The sequence below is a fragment of the Parasteatoda tepidariorum genome, chromosome 9, assembly GCF_982258835.1.
Source record: "Parasteatoda tepidariorum strain Cologne lab strain chromosome 9, Ptep-v5.0, whole genome shotgun sequence".
In the NCBI taxonomy this organism is placed as follows: Eukaryota; Metazoa; Arthropoda; class Arachnida; order Araneae; family Theridiidae; genus Parasteatoda; species Parasteatoda tepidariorum.
Window position 1 is genome coordinate 2,555,717 of NC_141763.1, and position 15,718 is coordinate 2,571,434.

Here is a 15,718-nt window from a genome sequence, read left to right on the forward strand (position 1 = left end):
AGGAGATCTTATGCATGATAAACTGTCGAATATATTGTAAAAATAATTTAAAACAATAGAAATAAATCAAATTTCCGAGATTTTTCCAGTTTTTACCCATTATTCGACATTTTCCCTATGTAAAAAAATTATTTTCTATATTTAAGACCCTAAAAAATATAGAAAAGCTCATTTAAAAAATAATATAAAGCAAAATAAGCGGAAGAAAAAAAATATTTTTTTTAAAAGTTGCTGTAGCTGGGATTCGAACCTGGGTCCCTTGCCCCAGTTGTCAGCTACTATGCCGGTGTCTTGACCACCACGCCACTCGAACACGAGAAGCCTGCCACAATTTTGCTTCAAAAGTCCTCTCACGGACAGCTATGCAATAGACCTTTTGAGGGCCCTCCTGCACCCCCTAATTCACCTATAAAAATTTCCTTCAGCTAACATGTTAGGACCATTGACCCGTACTTAAGGTCCGAGTTTGAAAATTATAACTTGATATTAAAGGGAGTTAGACGACTTCGAAATTCGAAACCCTCCCCGCCATTTTATACTATTTTTTATTTTTATTTTTTCATTATTATTCCATTATGCGTTCTTTAACAAAAAAAAATTCACGATTCTACTTGTAGGAGATCTTATGCATGATAAACTGTCGATTATATTGTAAAAATAATTTAAAACAATAGAAATAAATCAATTTTCCGAGATTTTTCCAGTTTTTACCCATTATTCGACATTTTCCCGATGTAAAAAAATTATTTTCTATATTTAAGACCCTAAAAAATATAGAAAAGCTCATTTAAAAAATAATATAAAGCAAAATAAGCGGAAGAAAAAAAATATTTTTTTTTAAAAGTTGCTGTAGCTGGGATTCGAACCTGGGTCCCTTGCCCCAGTTGTCAGCTACTATGCCGGTGTCTTGACCACCACGCCACTCGAACACGAGAAGCCTGCCACAATTTTGCTTCAAAAGTCCTCTCACGGACAGCTATGCAATAGACCTTTTGAGGGCCCTCCTGCACCCCCTAATTCACCTATAAAAATTTCCTTCCGCTAACATGTTAGGACCATTGACCCGTACTTAAGGTCCGAGTTTGAAAATTATAACTTGATATTAAAGGGAGTTAGACGACTTCGAAATTCGAAACCCTCCCCGCCATTTTATACTATTTTTTATTTTTATTTTTTCATTAATATTCCATTATGCGTTCTTTAACAAAAAAAAATGCACGATTCTACTTGTAGGAGATCTTATGCATGATAAACTGTCGAATATATTGTAAAAATAATTTAAAACAATAGAAATAAATCAATTTTCCGAGATTTTTCCAGTTTTTACCCATTATTCGACATTTTCCCTATGTAAAAAAATTATTTTCTATATTTAAGACCCTAAAAAATATAGAAAAGCTCATTTAAAAAATAATATAAAGCAAAATAAGCGGAAGAAAAAAAATATTTTTTTTTAAAAGTTGCTGTAGCTGGGATTCGAACCTGGGTCCCTTGCCCCAGTTGTCAGCTACTATGCCGGTGTCTTGACCACCACGCCACTCGAACCCGAGAAGCCTGCCACAATTTTGCTTCAAAAGTCCTCTCACGGACAGCTATGCAATAGACCTTTTGAGGGCCCTCCTGCACCCCCTAATTCACCTATAAAAATTTCCTTCAGCTAACATGTTAGGACCATTGACCCGTACTTAAGGTCCGAGTTTGAAAATTATAACTTGATATTAAAGGGAGTTAGACGACTTCGAAATTCGAAACCCTCCCCGCCATTTTATACTATTTTTTATTTTTATTTTTTCATTATTATTCCATTATGCGTTCTTTAACAAAAAAAAATGCACGATTCTACTTGTAGGAGATCTTATGCATGATAAACTGTCGAATATATTGTAAAAATAATTTAAAACAATAGAAATAAATCAATTTTCCGAGATTTTTCCAGTTTTTACCCATTATTCGACATTTTCCCTATGTAAAAAAATTATTTTCTATACTTAAGACCCTAAAAAATATAGAAAAGCTCATTTAAAAAATAATATAAAGTAAAATAAGCGGAAGAAAAAAAATATTTATTTTTAAAAGTTGCTGTAGCTGGGATTCGAACCTGGGTCCCTTGCCCCAGTTGTCAGCTACTATGCCGGTGTCTTGACCACCACGCCACTCGAACACGAGAAGCCTGCCACAATTTTGCTTCAAAAGTCCTCTCACGGACAGCTATGCAATAGACCTTTTGACGGCCCCCCTGCACCCCCTAATTCACCTATAAAAATTTCCTTCAGCTAACATGTTAGGACCATTGACCCGTACTTAAGGTCCGAGTTTGAAAATTATAACTTGATATTAAAGGGAGTTAGACGACTTCGAAATTCGAAACCCTCCCCGCCATTTTATACTATTTTTTATTTTTATTTTTTCATTAATATTCCATTATGCGTTCTTTAACAAAAAAAAATGCACGATTCTACTTGTAGGAGATCTTATGCATGATAAACTGTCGAATATATTGTAAAAATAATTTAAAACAATAGAAATAAATCAATTTTCCGAGATTTTTCCAGTTTTTACCCATTATTCGACATTTTCCCTATGTAAAAAAATTATTTTATATATTTAAGACCCTAAAAAATATAGAAAAGCTCATTTAAAAAATAATATAAAGCAAAATAAGCGGAAGAAAAAAAATATATTTTTTTAAAAGTTGCTGTAGCTGGGATTCGAACCTGGGTCCCTTGCCCCAGTTGTCAGCTACTATGCCGGTGTCTTGACCACCACGCCACTCGAGCACGAGAAGCCTGCCACAATTTTGCTTCAAAAGTCCTCTCACGGACAGCTATGCAATAGACCTTTTGAGGGCCCTCCTGCACCCCCTAATTCACCTATAAAAATTTCCTTCAGCTAACATGTTAGGACCATTGACCCGTACTTAAGGTCCGAGTTTGAAAATTATAACTTGATATTAAAGGGAGTTAGACGACTTCGAAATTCGAAACCCTCCCCGCCATTTTATACTATTTTTTATTTTTATTTTTTCATTATTATTCCATTATGCGTTCTTTAACAAAAAAAAATGCACGATTCTACTTGTAGGAGATGTTATGCATGATAAACTGTCGAATATATTGTAAAAATAATTTAAAACAATAGAAATAAATCAATTTTCCGAGATTTTTCCAGTTTTTACCCATTATTCGACATTTTCCCGATGTAAAAAAATTATTTTCTATATTTAAGACCCTAAAAAATATAGAAAAGCTCATTTAAAAAATAATATAAAGCAAAAAAAGCGGAAGAAAAAAAATATTTTTTTTTAAAAGTTGCTGTAGCTGGGATTCGAACCTGGGTCCCTTGCCCCAGTTGTCAGCTACTATGCCGGTGTCTTGACCACCACGCCACTCGAACACGAGAAGAATGCCACAATTTTGCTTCAAAAGTCCTCTCACGGACAGCTATGCAATAGACCTTTTGAGGGCCCCCCTGCACCCCCTAATTCACCTATAAAAATTTCCTTCAGCTAACATGTTAGGACCATTGACCCGTACTTAAGGTCCGAGTTTGAAAATTATAACTTGATATTAAAGGGAGTTAGACGACTTCGAAATTCGAAACCCTCCCCGCCATTTTATACTATTTTTTATTTTTATTTTTTCATTATTATTCCATTATGCGTTCTTTAACAAAAAAAAATGCATGATTCTACTTGTAGGAGATCTTATGCATGATAAACTGTCGAATATATTGTAAAAATAATTTAAAACAATAGAAATAAATCAATTTTCCGAGATTTTTCCAGTTTTTACCCATTATTCGACATTTTCCCTATGTAAAAAAATTATTTTCTATATTTAAGACCCTAAAAAATATAGAAAAGCTCATTTAAAAAATAATATAAAGCAAAATAAGCGGAAGAAAAAAAATATTTTTTTTTAAAAGTTGCTGTAGCTGGGATTCGAACCTGGGTCCCTTACCCCAGTTTTCAGCTACTATGCCGGTGTCTTGACCACCACGCCACTCTAACACGAGAAGCCTGCCACAATTTTGCTTCAAAAGTCCTCTCACGGACAGCTATGCAATAGACCTTTTGAGGGCCCCCCTGCACCCCCTAATTCACCTATAAAAATTTCCTTCAGCTAACATGTTAGGACCATTGACCCGTACTTAAGGTCCGAGTTTGAAAATTATAACTTGATATTAAAGGGAGTTAGACGACTTCGAAATTCGAAACCCTCCCCGCCATTTTATACTATTTTTTATTTTTATTTTTTCATTATTATTCCATTATGCGTTCTTTAACAAAAAAAAATGCACGATTCTACTTGTAGGAGATCTTATGCATGATAAACTGTCGAATATATTGTAAAAATAATTTAAAACAATAGAAATAAATCAATTTTCCGAGATTTTTCCAGTTTTTACCAATTATTCGACATTTTCCCGATGTAAAAAAATTATTTTTTATATTTAAGACCCTAAAAAATATAGAAAAGCTCATTTAAAAAATAATATAAAGCAAAATAAGCGGAAGAAAAAAAAATTTTTTTTTTAAAAGTTGCTGTAGCTGGGATTCGAACCTGGGTCCCTTGCCCCAGTTGTCAGCTACTATGCCGGTGTCTTGACCACCACGCCACTCGAACACGAGAAGCCTGCCACAATTTTGCTTCAAAAGTCCTCTCACGGACAGCTATGCAATAGACCTTTCGAGGGCCCCCCTGCACCCCCTAATTCACCTATAAAAATTTCCTTCAGCTAACATGTTAGGACCATTGACCCGTACTTAAGGTCCGAGTTTGAAAATTATAACTTGATATTAAAGGGAGTTAGACGACTTCGAAATTCGAAACCCTCCCCGCCATTTTATACTTTTTTTATTTTTATTTTTTTATTATTATTCCATTATGCGTTCTTTAACAAAAAAAAATGCACGATTCTACTTGTAGGAGATCTTATGCATGATAAACTGTCGAATATATTGTAAAAATAATTTAAAACAATAGAAATAAATCAATTTTCCGAGATTTTTCCTGTTTTTACCCATTATTCGACATTTTCCCGATGTAAAAAAATTATTTTCTATATTTAAGACCCTAAAAAATATAGAAAAGCTCATTTAAAAAATAATATAAAGCAAAATAAGCGGAAGAAAAAAAATATTTTTTTTTAAAAGTTGCTGTAGCTGGGATTCGAACCTGGGTCCCTTGCCCCAGTTGTCAGCTACTATGCCGGTGTCTTGACCACCACGCCACTCGAACACGAGAAGCCTGCCACAATTTTGCTTCAAAAGTCCTCTCACGGACAGCTATGCAATAGACCTTTTGAGGGCCCTCCTGCACCCCCTAATTCACCTATAAAAATTTCCTTCAGCTAACATGTTAGGACCATTGACCCGTACTTAAGGTCCGAGTTTGAAAATTATAACTTGATATTAAAGGGAGTTAAACGACTTCGAAATTCGAAACCCTCCCCGCCATTTTATACTATTTTTTATTTTTATTTTTTCATTATTATTCCATTATGCGTTCTTTAACAAAAAAAAATGCACGATTCTACTTGTAGGAGATCTTATGCATGATAAACTGTCGATTATATTGTAAAAATAATTTAAAACAATAGAAATAAATCAATTTTCCGAGATTTTTCCAGTTTTTACCCATTATTCGACATTTTCCCGATGTAAAAAAATTATTTTCTATATTTAAGACCCTAAAAAATATAGAAAAGCTCATTTAAAAAATAATATAAAGCAAAATAAGCGGAAGAAAAAAAATATTTTTTTTTAAAAGTTGCTGTAGCTGGGATTCGAACCTGGGTCCCTTGCCCCAGTTGTCAACTACTATGCCGGTGTCTTGACCACCACGCCACTCGAACACGAGAAGCCTGCCACAATTTTGCTTCAAAAGTCCTCTCACGGACAGCTATGCAATAGACCTTTTGAGGGCCCTCCTGCACCCCCTAATTCACCTATAAAAATTTCCTTCAGCTAACATGTTAGGACCATTGACCCGTACTTAAGGTCCGAGTTTGAAAATTATAACTTGATAATAAAGGGAGTTAGACGACTTCGAAATTCGAAACCCTCCCCGCCATTTTATACTATTTTTTATTTTTATTTTTTCATTATTATTCCATTATGCGTTCTTTAACAAAAAAAAATTCACGATTCTACTTGTAGGAGATCTTATGCATGATAAACTGTCGATTATATTGTAAAAATAATTTAAAACAATAGAAATAAATCAATTTTCCGAGATTTTTCCAGTTTTTACCCATTATTCGACATTTTCCCGATGTAAAAAAATTATTTTCTATATTTAAGACCCTAAAAAATATAGAAAAGCTCATTTAAAAAATAATATAAAGCAAAATAAGCGGAAGAAAAAAAATATTTTTTTTTAAAAGTTGCTGTAGCTGGTATTCGAACCTGGGTCCCTTGCCCCAGTTGTCAGCTACTATGCCGGTGTCTTGACCACCACGCCACTCGAACACGAGAAGCCTGCCACAATTTTGCTTCAAAAGTCCTCTCACGGACAGCTATGCAATAGACCTTTTGAGGGCCCTCCTGCACCCCCTAATTCACCTATAAAAATTTCCTTCAGCTAACATGTTAGGACCATTGACCCGTACTTAAGGTCCGAGTTTGAAAATTATAACTTGATATTAAAGGGAGTTAGACGACTTCGAAATTCGAAACCCTCCCCGCCATTTTATACTATTTTTTATTTTTATTTTTTCATTAATATTCCATTATGCGTTCTTTAACAAAAAAAAATGCACGATTCTACTTGTAGGAGATCTTATGCATGATAAACTGTCGAATATATTGTAAAAATAATTTAAAACAATAGAAATAAATCAATTTTCCGAGATTTTTCCAGTTTTTACCCATTATTCGACATTTTCCCTATGTAAAAAAATTATTTTCTATATTTAAGACCCTAAAAAATATAGAAAAGCTCATTTAAAAAATAATATAAAGCAAAATAAGCGGAAGAAAAAAAATATTTTTTTTTAAAAGTTGCTGTAGCTGGGATTCGAACCTGGGTCCCTTACCCCAGTTGTCAGCTACTATGCCGGTGTCTTGACCACCACGCCACTCGAACACGAGAAGCCTGCCACAATTTTGCTTCAAAAGTCCTCTCACGGACAGCTATGCAATAGACCTTTTGAGGGCCCCCCTGCACCCCCTAATTCACCTATAAAAATTTCCTTCAGCTAACATATTAGGACCATTGACCCGTACTTAAGGTCCGAGTTTGAAAATTATAACTTGATTTTAAAGGGAGTTAGACGACTTCGAAATTCGAAACCCTCCCCGCCATTTTATACTATTTTTTATTTTTATTTTTTCATTATTATTCCATTATGCGTTCTTTAACAAAAAAAATGCACGATTCTACTTGCAGGAGATCTTATGCATGATAAACTGTCGAATATATTGTAAAAATAATTTAAAACAATAGAAATAAATCAATTTTCCGAGATTTTTCCAGTTTTTACCCATTATTCGACATTTTCCCTATGTAAAAAAATTATTTTCTATATTTAAGACCCTAAAAAATATAGAAAAGCTCATTTAAAAAATAATATAAAGCAAAATAAGCGGAAGAAAAAAAATATTTTTTTTTAAAAGTTGCTGTAGCTGGGATTCGAACCTGGGTCCCTTACCCCAGTTGTCAGCTACTATGCCGGTGTCTTGACCACCACGCCACTCGAACACGAGAAGCCTGCCACAATTTTGCTTCAAAAGTCCTCTCACGGACAGCTATGCAATAGACCTTTTGAGGGCCCCCCTGCACCCCCTAATTCACCTATAAAAATTTCCTTCAGCTAACATGTTAGGACCATTGACCCGTACTTAAGGTCCGAGTTTGAAAATTATAACTTGATTTTAAAGGGAGTTAGACGACTTCGAAATTCGAAACCCTCCCCGCCATTTTATACTATTTTTTATTTTTATTTTTTCATTATTATTCCATTATGCGTTCTTTAACAAAAAAAATGCACGATTCTACTTGCAGGAGATCTTATGCATGATAAACTGTCGAATATATTGTAAAAATAATTTAAAACAATAGAAATAAATCAATTTTCCGAGATTTTTCCAGTTTTTACCCATTATTCGACATTTTCCCTATGTAAAAAAATTATTTTCTATATTTAAGACCCTAAAAAATATAGAAAAGCTCATTTAAAAAATAATATAAAGCAAAATAAGCGGAAGAAAAAAAATATTTTTTTTTAAAAGTTGCTGTAGCTGGGATTCGAACCTGGGTCCCTTACCCCAGTTGTCAGCTACTATGCCGGTGTCTTGACCACCACGCCACTCGAACACAAGAAGCCTGCCACAATTTTGCTTCAAAAGTCCTCTCACGGACAGCTATGCAATAGACCTTTTGAGGGCCCTCCTGCACCCCCTAATTCACCTATAAAAATTTCCTTCAGCTAACATGTTAGGACCATTGACCCGTACTTAAGGTCCGAGTTTGAAAATTATAACTTGATAATAAAGGGAGTTAGACGACTTCGAAATTCGAAACCCTCCCCGCCATTTTATACTATTTTTTATTTTTATTTTTTCATTATTATTCCATTATGCGTTCTTTAACGAAAAAAATGCACGATTCTACTTGCAGGAGATCTTATGCATGATAAACTGTCGAATATATTGTAAAAATAATTTAAAACAATAGAAATAAATCAATTTTCCGAGATTTTTCCAGTTTTTACCCATTATTCGACATTTTCCCTATGTAAAAAAATTATTTTCTATATTTAAGACCCTAAAAAATATAGAAAAGCTCATTTAAAAAATAATATAAAGCAAAATAAGCGGAAGAAAAAAAATATTTTTTTTTAAAAGTTGCTGTAGCTGGGATTCGAACCTGGGTCCCTTACCCCAGTTGTCAGCTACTATGCCGGTGTCTTGACCACCACGCCACTCGAACACAAGAAGCCTGCCACAATTTTGCTTCAAAAGTCCTCTCACGGACAGCTATGCAATAGACCTTTTGAGGGCCCTCCTGCACCCCCTAATTCACCTATAAAAATTTCCTTCAGCTAACATGTTAGGACCATTGACCCGTACTTAAGGTCCGAGTTTGAAAATTATAACTTGATAATAAAGGGAGTTAGACGACTTCGAAATTCGAAACCCTCCCCGCCATTTTATACTATTTTTTATTTTTATTTTTTCATTATTATTCCATTATGCGTTCTTTAACAAAAAAAAATTCACGATTCTACTTGTAGGAGATCTTATGCATGATAAACTGTCGATTATATTGTAAAAATAATTTAAAACAATAGAAATAAATCAATTTTCCGAGATTTTTCCAGTTTTTACCCATTATTCGACATTTTCCAGATGTAAAAAAATTATTTTCTATATTTAAGACCCTAAAAAATATAGAAAAGCTCATTTAAAAAATAATATAAAGCAAAATAAGCGGAAGAAAAAAAATATTTTTTTTTAAAAGTTGCTGTAGCTGGTATTCGAACCTGGGTCCCTTGCCCCAGTTGTCAGCTACTATGCCGGTGTCTTGACCACCACGCCACTCGAACACGAGAAGCCTGCCACAATTTTGCTTCAAAAGTCCTCTCACGGACAGCTATGCAATAGACCTTTTGAGGGCCCTCCTGCACCCCCTAATTCACCTATAAAAATTTCCTTCAGCTAACATGTTAGGACCATTGACCCGTACTTAAGGTCCGAGTTTGAAAATTATAACTTGATATTAAAGGGAGTTAGACGACTTCGAAATTCGAAACCCTCCCCGCCATTTTATACTATTTTTTATTTTTATTTTTTCATTAATATTCCATTATGCGTTCTTTAACAAAAAAAAATGCACGATTCTACTTGTAGGAGATCTTATGCATGATAAACTGTCGAATATATTGTAAAAATAATTTAAAACAATAGAAATAAATCAATTTTCCGAGATTTTTCCAGTTTTTACCCATTATTCGACATTTTCCCTATGTAAAAAAATTATTTTCTATATTTAAGACCCTAAAAAATATAGAAAAGCTCATTTAAAAAATAATATAAAGCAAAATAAGCGGAAGAAAAAAAATATTTTTTTTTAAAAGTTGCTGTAGCTGGGATTCGAACCTGGGTCCCTTACCCCAGTTGTCAGCTACTATGCCGGTGTCTTGACCACCACGCCACTCGAACACGAGAAGCCTGCCACAATTTTGCTTCAAAAGTCCTCTCACGGACAGCTATGCAATAGACCTTTTGAGGGCCCCCCTGCACCCCCTAATTCACCTATAAAAATTTCCTTCAGCTAACATGTTAGGACCATTGACCCGTACTTAAGGTCCGAGTTTGAAAATTATAACTTGATTTTAAAGGGAGTTAGACGACTTCGAAATTCGAAACCCTCCCCGCCATTTTATACTATTTTTTATTTTTATTTTTTCATTATTATTCCATTATGCGTTCTTTAACAAAAAAAATGCACGATTCTACTTGCAGGAGATCTTATGCATGATAAACTGTCGAATATATTGTAAAAATAATTTAAAACAATAGAAATAAATCAATTTTCCGAGATTTTTCCAGTTTTTACCCATTATTCGACATTTTCCCTATGTAAAAAAATTATTTTCTATATTTAAGACCCTAAAAAATATAGAAAAGCTCATTTAAAAAATAATATAAAGCAAAATAAGCGGAAGAAAAAAAATATTTTTTTTTAAAAGTTGCTGTAGCTGGGATTCGAACCTGGGTCCCTTACCCCAGTTGTCAGCTACTATGCCGGTGTCTTGACCACCACGCCACTCGAACACGAGAAGCCTGCCACAATTTTGCTTCAAAAGTCCTCTCACGGACAGCTATGCAATAGACCTTTTGAGGGCCCTCCTGCACCCCCTAATTCACCTATAAAAATTTCCTTCAGCTAACATGTTAGGACCATTGACCCGTACTTAAGGTCCGAGTTTGAAAATTATAACTTGATAATAAAGGGAGTTAGACGACTTCGAAATTCGAAACCCTCCCCGCCATTTTATACTATTTTTTATTTTTATTTTTTCATTATTATTCCATTATGCGTTCTTTAACAAAAAAAAATTCACGATTCTACTTTTAGGAGATCTTATGCATGATAAACTGTCGATTATATTGTAAAAATAATTTAAAACAATAGAAATAAATCAATTTTCCGAGATTTTTCCAGTTTTTACCCATTATTCGACATTTTCCAGATGTAAAAAAATTATTTTCTATATTTAAGACCCTAAAAAATATAGAAAAGCTCATTTAAAAAATAATATAAAGCAAAATAAGCCGAAGAAAAAAAATATTTTTTTTTAAAAGTTGCTGTAGCTGGTATTCGAACCTGGGTCCCTTGCCCCAGTTGTCAGCTACTATGCCGGTGTCTTGACCACCACGCCACTCGAACACGAGAAGCCTGCCACAATTTTGCTTCAAAAGTCCTCTCACGGACAGCTATGCAATAGACCTTTTGAGGGCCCTCCTGCACCCCCTAATTCACCTATAAAAATTTCCTTCAGCTAACATGTTAGGACCATTGACCCGTACTTAAGGTCCGAGTTTGAAAATTATAACTTGATATTAAAGGGAGTTAGACGACTTCGAAATTCGAAACCCTCCCCGCCATTTTATACTATTTTTTATTTTTATTTTTTCATTAATATTCCATTATGCGTTCTTTAACAAAAAAAAATGCACGATTCTACTTGTAGGAGATCTTATGCATGATAAACTGTCGAATATATTGTAAAAATAATTTAAAACAATAGAAATAAATCAATTTTCCGAGATTTTTCCAGTTTTTACCCATTATTCGACATTTTCCCTATGTAAAAAAATTATTTTCTATATTTAAGACCCTAAAAAATATAGAAAAGCTCATTTAAAAAATAATATAAAGCAAAATAAGCGGAAGAAAAAAAATATTTTTTTTTAAAAGTTGCTGTAGCTGGGATTCGAACCTGGGTCCCTTACCCCAGTTGTCAGCTACTATGCCGGTGTCTTGACCACCACGCCACTCGAACACGAGAAGCCTGCCACAATTTTGCTTCAAAAGTCCTCTCACGGACAGCTATGCAATAGACCTTTTGAGGGCCCCCCTGCACCCCCTAATTCACCTATAAAAATTTCCTTCAGCTAACATGTTAGGACCATTGACCCGTACTTAAGGTCCGAGTTTGAAAATTATAACTTGATTTTAAAGGGAGTTAGACGACTTCGAAATTCGAAACCCTCCCCGCCATTTTATACTATTTTTTATTTTTATTTTTTCATTATTATTCCATTATGCGTTCTTTAACAAAAAAAATGCACGATTCTACTTGCAGGAGATCTTATGCATGATAAACTGTCGAATATATTGTAAAAATAATTTAAAACAATAGAAATAAATCAATTTTCCGAGATTTTTCCAGTTTTTACCCATTATTCGACATTTTCCCTATGTAAAAAAATTATTTTCTATATTTAAGACCCTAAAAAATATAGAAAAGCTCATTTAAAAAATAATATAAAGCAAAATAAGCGGAAGAAAAAAAATATTTTTTTTTAAAAGTTGCTGTAGCTGGGATTCGAACCTGGGTCCCTTACCCCAGTTGTCAGCTACTATGCCGGTGTCTTGACCACCACGCCACTCGAACGCGAGAAGCATGCCACAATTTTGCTTCAAAAGTCCTCTCACGGACAGCTATGCAATAGACCTTTTGAGGGCCCCCCTGCACCCCCTAATTCACCTATAAAAATTTCCTTCAGCTAACATGTTAGGACCATTGACCCGTACTTAAGGTCCGAGTTTGAAAATTATAACTTGATATTAAAGGGAGTTAGACGACTTCGAAATTCGAAACCCTCCCCGCCATTTTATACTATTTTTTATTTTTATTTTTTCATTATTATTCCATTATGCGTTCTTTAACAAAAAAAAATGCACGATTCTACTTGTAGGAGATCTTATGCATGATAAACTGTCGAATATATTGTAAAAATAATTTAAAACAATAGAAATAAATCAATTTTCCGAGATTTTTCCAGTTTTTACCCATTATTCGACATTTTCCCTATGTAAAAAAATTATTTTCTATATTTAAGACCCTAAAAAATATAGAAAAGCTCATTTAAAAAATAATATAAAGCAAAATAAGCGGAAGAAAAAAAATATTTTTTTTTAAAAGTTGCTGTAGCTGGGATTCGAACCTGGGTCCCTTACCCCAGTTGTCAGCTACTATGCCGGTGTCTTGACCACCACGCCACTCGAACGCGAGAAGCCTGCCACAATTTTGCTTCAAAAGTCCTCTCACGGACAACTATGCAATAGACCTTTTGAGGGCCCCCCTGCACCGCCTAATTCACCTATAAAAATTTCCTTCAGCTAACATGTTAGGACCATTGACCCGTACTTAAGGTCCGAGTTTGAAAATTATAACTTGATATTAAAGGGAGTTAGACGACTTCGAAATTCGAAACCCTCCCCGCCATTTTATACTATTTTTTATTTTTATTTTTTCATTATTATTCCATTATGCGTTCTTTAACAAAAAAAAATGCACGATTCTACTTGTAGGAGATCTTATGCATGATAAACTGTCGAATATATTGTAAAAATAATTTAAAACAATAGAAATAAATCAATTTTCCGAGATTTTTCCAGTTTTTACCCATTATTCGACATTTTCCCGATGTAAAAAAATTATTTTCTATATTTAAGACCCTAAAAAATATAGAAAAGCTCATTTAAAAAATAATATAAAGCAAAATAAGCGGAAGAAAAAAAATATTTTTTTTTGAAAGTTGCTGTAGCTGGGATTCGAACCTGGGTCCCTTGCCCCATTTGTCAGCTACTATGCCGGTGTCTTGACCACCACGCCACTCGAACACGAGAAGCCTGCCACAATTTTGCTTCAAAAGTCCTCTCACGGACAGCTATGCAATAGACCTTTCGAGGGCCCCCCCTGCAGCCCCTAATTCACCTATAAAAATTTCCTTCAGCTAACATGTTAGGACCATTGACCCGTACTTAAGGTCCGAGTTTGAAAATTATAACTTGATATTAAAGGGAGTTAGACGACTTCGAAATTCGAAACCCTCCCCGCCATTTTATACTTTTTTTATTTTTATTTTTTCATTATTATTCCATTATTATTCCATTATAACAAAAAAAAATGCACGATTCTACTTGTAGGAGATCTTATGCATGATAAACTGTCGAATATATTGTAAAAATAATTTAAAACAATAGAAATAAATCAATTTTCCGAGATTTTTCCAGTTTTTACCCATTATTCGACATTTTCCCGATGTAAAAAAATTATTTTCTATATTTAAGACCCTAAAAAATATAGAAAAGCTCATTTAAAAAATAATATAAAGCAAAATAAGCGGAAGAAAAAAAATATTTTTTTTTAAAAGTTGCTGTAGCTGGGATTCGAACCTGGGTCCCTTGCCCCAGTTGTCAGCTACTATGCCGGTGTCTTGACCACCACGACTCTCGAACACGAGAAGCCTGCCACAATTTTGCTTCAAAAGTCCTCTCACGAACAGCTATGCAATAGACCTTTTGAGGGCCCCCCTACACCCCCTAATTCACCTATAAAAATTTCCTTCAGCTAACATGTTAGGACCATTGACCCGTACTTAAGGTCCAAGTTTGAAAATTATAACTTGATATAAAAGGGAGTTAGACGACTTCGAAATTCGAAACCCTCCCCGCCATTTTATACTATTTTTTATTTTTATTTCTTCATTATTATTCCATTATGCGTTCTTTAACAAAAAAAAATGCAAGATTCTACTTGTAGGAGATCTTATGCATGATAAACTGTCGATTATATTGTAAAAATAATTTAAAACAATAGAAATAAATCAATTTTCCGAGATTTTTCCAGTTTTTACCCATTATTCGACATTTTCCCGATGTAAAAAAATTATTTTCTATATTTAAGACCCTAAAAAATATAGAAAAGCTCATTTAAAAAATAATATAAAGCAAAATAAGCGGAAGAAAAAAAATATTTTTTTTTAAAAGTTGCTGTGCTGGGATTCGAACCTGGGTCCGTTGCCCCAGTTGTCAGCTACTATGCCGGTGTCTTGACCACCACGCCACTCGAACACGAGAAGCCTGCCACAATTTTGCTTCAAAAGTCCTCTCACGGACAGCTATGCAATAGACCTTTTGAGGGCCCCCCTGCACCCCCTAATTCATCTATAAAAATTTCCTTCAGCTAACATGTTAGGACCATTGACCCGTACTTAAGGTCCAAGTTTGAAAATTATAACTTGATATTAAAGGGAGTTAGACGACTTCGAAATTCGAAACCCTCCCCGCCATTTTATACTATTTTTTATTTTTATTTTTTCATTATTATTCCATTATGCGTTCTTTAACAAAAAAAAAATGCACGATTCTACTTGTAGGAGATCTTATGCATGATAAACTGTCGAATATATTGTAAAAATAATTTAAAACAATAGAAATAAATCAATTTTCCGAGATTTTTCCAGTTTTTACCCATTATTCGACATTTTCCCGATGTAAAAAAATTATTTTCTATATTTAAGACCCTAAAAAATATAGAAAAGCTCATTTAAAAAATAATATAAAGCAAAATAAGCGGAAGAAAAAAAATATTTTTTTTTGAAAGTTGCTGTAGCTGGGATTCGAACCTGGGTCCCTTGCCCCATTTGTCAGCTACTATGCCGGTGTCTTGACCACCACGCCACTCGAACACGAGAAGC